Source organism: Neophocaena asiaeorientalis, unplaced genomic scaffold (assembly GCF_003031525.2).
Source record: "Neophocaena asiaeorientalis asiaeorientalis breed wild unplaced genomic scaffold, Neophocaena_asiaeorientalis_V1.1 scaffold927, whole genome shotgun sequence".
NCBI classification, from domain to species: domain Eukaryota; kingdom Metazoa; phylum Chordata; class Mammalia; order Artiodactyla; family Phocoenidae; genus Neophocaena; species Neophocaena asiaeorientalis.
The window spans coordinates 702,790-707,215 of NW_020174785.1; the positions used below are offsets into that span (position 1 = coordinate 702,790).

The following is a 4,426-nucleotide window of genomic DNA, read 5'->3' on the forward strand; positions in this document are numbered from 1 at the left end:
CGCGGCCGCTCCGGACCCTGCTCTCAGTACCTCGCTGGCCCCCTCCAGCCCGGCGCCCAGAGCTCGGGAGGGAAAGCGGCCTGGAGGGACCGGGCCAGCGGCGTGGAAGCAGTGACCCGGACCTGGATCGCCGAAGTAGGAACTGGAAGTGACAGCGGCGCAGGGTAGAGCAGCAGCAGCCGCAGCCGCCGCCGCCGCCCGGGTAGCCGTGGCAGCAGCAGAAACCGCGGAGCAGCGGCGGCCACACTGCGCATGCTGCTGCCGCCCAGTTCGGCCCCGAGCCCCGGGCTGCCGCCGCCTGGCCTGTAGCGGGCCTCTGCCAGAGCCTCGGGTGGGAATCCCGGCCTCACAGAGCAGCCCTGCCTGGTGGCCCGCTTCCTCCTCCAGCCCCCGACGCAGCTCGGACCCCCCAAGCTCTTTGGTGAGCCGCTGAGACACCCCAGCAAGGAAGCGCTCTCCAGCGGCCCTCCACATCCCTCCTTTCCCCCAGCTGTCCTGGCTGCCCTTCCCGGACTCTCAGATAACAGGCCCCACATCAGATCGTCTCTTTGATGGAGAATGTAAAGTTTCGTGATAGATGGGAAATATTTCCGACCTTACTTGAAGTCCAATTTTTACAGAAATACAGTGCAGTCGGTAGATTAGGATGGCCAGAGTCATGGGTGTCATTTGATGTACCTCACGGGTGTCAGATTGGCTCAACAGAAAGAAAAAAAAAAAAAAAAGACCAACAACTTACAAAATCCTCTTTAGTCTTCCCACTAGCTCAAATTGAGCGGCTAAATATACAAGGCTTTCCCCAGCGGAAACTGATGGAAACGGGCCAGTTAAAAACAGTGTCCAACAGTGAGACATTACCAGTCACTACTCCAGTCTCTTCATTTTACAGACGAGTCAACCGAGGCCAAGGGAAGGGGACTGTGACTTCTCCGAAAGAAGGTGGCAGGTTCAGGGTCTGAAGGGAGGTCTGCTGCTACCCACTGCAGCTACTGCTTTGTTGCCTGGCCTTCTGCCTCACTCCAGGCACTTGGCTCCAGGGAGGCTTTGCTCTCCTGGAGCCGGAGCTCTCTTACCGGAGATTTCGCCTTGACTCATCATGAGAGCAGCCCCTGGGAAATGGCAGATCGTCCATCCCACAGGCCCCACATTGGGGAGGGCGCCCCTGCTGTCCCAGTGACAAGGCAGACAGGAGGCAGTGAGACGGAGACAGGAGGGGGCAAAGAAAAAGCCATACTGATACCAGCTGATGAGAGAGAGACAGAGAGAGAAGGAGGGAGAAAGAGAGACAGAAGCACTAACTGAGCCTCATATACATTCAGTGATATCCTTCATGAACAAAACATCTTTTTTACAAAGTAGGGTTGGCCCAGGAGCAGAATAGGAGAGGGTAGGGTATCCCTGGCAATGTGTGGGTCATAAGGGTGGCAGGTGACAAAGCAGAAGTACCTGTTGGGGATGAGGCAGGGAGAAAGGCTGGCTGAAAGGAAAACCAGGGGACTAGAGCTGAGACACACCGGTCCTTCCTGGGGCTGTAGCCAGGACCATGCAGTCAGAGAGGTAGCACCCTGGCCACTCTCAAATGATCGCAAGAAGTGTATCTGTCCCTGATTCCCGCCAAGTTCAAACGCAGAACAAAGATAAAACTAGCATTGCTAGGACAGTGTTGTCAAGGGTCTTCCTGGTCACATTAGCGACACACTACCTAGACATGAGGATTCTTCCATATGTTCTGGAAGATTTTCTCTTGAGGCCTGAGTGTCCTCCCTGCCCCCTCCATTCTGTAAATAAATAAATAAGAAAGATGTATTTGTTTTGCAGAAAAGGAAATACAAATGAACTATAAAGGCATGAGAGATATCCAAACTCACTAGGAATCATGGAAGTCAAATTATAGCAATAAATGAAATACCATCTTCACCCAACGTTTTAGCAAACATTGAAGATAAATAATATCCAGGGCCACCAGGGACATGAAGAAGGCACGTTCTACACTATTGGTAAGAGTATAACGTCAGCATTTTTGTAGAGGAATTTGAGAGTATCAAATTTTCACACAGTAATTCCATTTCTATGAAGAAAGATGCATCAAGAATAATGACAGATGTGCGCAAATCTCTATGTGCATCTACAACATGATCCATTGGTGTTTATCCCAGGAATGCAAGATTGATTTAACAGATGAAAATTAATCAGTGTAACACAACATATCAGTACAATAAAGGACAAAATCAGTGGTCATCTTAACAGATGCAGAAAAAGCATTTGACAAAATCTGGCACCCTTTCGTGATAAAAACACTCAAAACCTAGGAATAGAAGGGAACACCTTCAACCTGATAAAGAGCATTGAAAACCCACAACTATCATGATGCTTAATGGTGAAAAATTGAAAGCTTCCCCCTAAGATCAAAAACAAGACTAGGGTGTCCACTCTCATCACTTCCATTCAACACTGTATAGAAGGTTTCAGCCAGGCATATTAGTCAAGAAAATGAAATAAAAGGCATCCAGATTGGAAAGGAAGAAGCAAAAGTATCTCTGTGCACAGATGACATGATTTTGTACAAGAAAATCACACGGAATCCAATAAACTATTAGAACTAATGAACAAGTTAAAGTTGAAGGACACAAGATCAATATACAAAAATCAACTGTATTTCTATGCACTTGCAATGAACAACCCAAATATGAAATTAAGAAAAAAACTATATTTGGAGTAGTATCAAAAGGAATAAAATACTCTGGAATAAATCAGACCAAGGAGATATAAGGCGTGTACACTGAAAATTACAAAACATTGTTGAATGAAATTTTAAAGACCCAAATCAATGGAAAGACATCCTGTGTTTATGGATCAGAAGACTTAATATTGTTCAGATGGCAATATTCCCCAAAGTAATATACAGACTGAACACAATCCTTATTAAAATTCCAGCTGGCTTTTTTGCAGAAATGGACAGACTTATCCTAAAATCTATATGGGCACACAAGGGATCCAGAATAGCCAAAATTATTTTGAAAATGAAGAACAACGTTGGAGGGCTCATGCTTTCTGATTTGAAAACTTACTACACAGCTACATTAAGCAATTCAGTGGGGGAAAGAATAGTCTTTTCAACAAATGGTGTTAAGACAACTGGATATCCACATGTAAAAGAATGAATTTGGACACCTATCTCACACCATACACAAAAACTAACTCAAAATGGATCAAATAACTAAAGGTAAGAGCAAAACTTGAACACTCTTAGACGAAAATGTAGGAGTAAATCTTCATGACCTTGCACCAGGCAATGGTTTTCTTAGCTATGATACCCAAAACACAAGCAACAAAAGAAAAAAAGATGAATTTGACTTCATCAAAATTTTAAAACTTTGTGTTTCAAAAGATACTGTCATCAAAATACCAATGGCATTTTTTACAGAACTAGAACAAATAATTTTAAAATTGTGTGGAAACACAAAAGACCCCAAATAGCCAAAAAGATCTTGAGAAAGAACAGAGCTGGAGGAATTATGCTCCCTGACTTCAGACTATACTACAAAGCTACAGTAATCAAAAGAGTATGGTACTAGCACAAAAACAGACACATTGATCAATGTAACAGAATAGAGAGCCCAGAAATAAACCCACACACTTACGGTCAATTAATCAATGACAAAGGTGGCAAGAATATACAATGGAGAAAAGATAGTCTCTTCAATAAGTGGTGCTGGAAAAACTGGACAGCTACTTGTAAAAGAATGAAATTAGCACATTCTCTAACACCATACACAAAAATAAACTCAAAATGGATTAAAGGTTGGATACTAGAACACTCCTAGAGGAAAACATAGGCATAACACTCTTGGACATAAATCACAGCAATATTTTTTTGGATCCTTCTGCTAAAGCAAAGGAAATAAAAACAAAAATAAACAAATGGGACCTAATCAAACTTAAAAGCTTTTGTACAGCAAAGGAAACCATTGACAAAATGAAAAGACAACCTACTGAATGGGAGAAAATATTTGCAAATGATATGACCAATAAGGAGTTAATATCCAACATATATAAACAGCTCATACAACTCAACATCGAAAAAACAGACAACCAAATTAAAAACTAGGCAGAAGACCTGAATAGACATTTTTCCAAAGAGGAAATGCAGATGGCCAACAGGCACATGAAAAGATGCTCAACATCGCGCTAATCATCAGGGAAATGCAAATCAAAACCACAATGAGGGGCTTCCCTGGTGGCGCAGTAGTTGAGTCCACCTGCCGATGCAGGGGACACGGGTTCATGCCCCGGTCCGGGAAGATCCCACATGCTGCGGAGCGGCTGGGCCTGTGAGCCATGGCTGCTGAGCCTGCGCGTTCGGAGCCTGTGCTCCACAGCGAGAGAGGCCACAACAGTGAGAGGCCCGCGTACCGCAAAAAAAAAA

The 4,426-nt window shown here is 44.4% G+C and overlaps 1 protein-coding gene across 8 annotated transcripts in view; it reads right to left on the reverse strand.

Annotated features, from left to right (window-relative positions):
• The window catches only part of ARHGEF6 (Rac/Cdc42 guanine nucleotide exchange factor 6), a 107,204-nt gene that overhangs the window by 95,326 nt on the left and 7,452 nt on the right, over positions 1–4,426 (reverse strand). Inside the window, exon 1 of one of the 8 annotated variants that reach the window (XM_024760087.1) lies at positions 31–127. The exons of 3 other annotated variants lie outside the window; for them this stretch is intronic. The gene's annotated coding sequence lies outside the window, so the exon portion shown is untranslated. Of the gene's footprint in view, positions 1–30; positions 128–4,426 lie in introns of those variants that run through there. 4 more of the 8 variants (XM_024760083.1, XM_024760081.1, XM_024760088.1 and 1 more) reach the window with 4 other exon arrangements.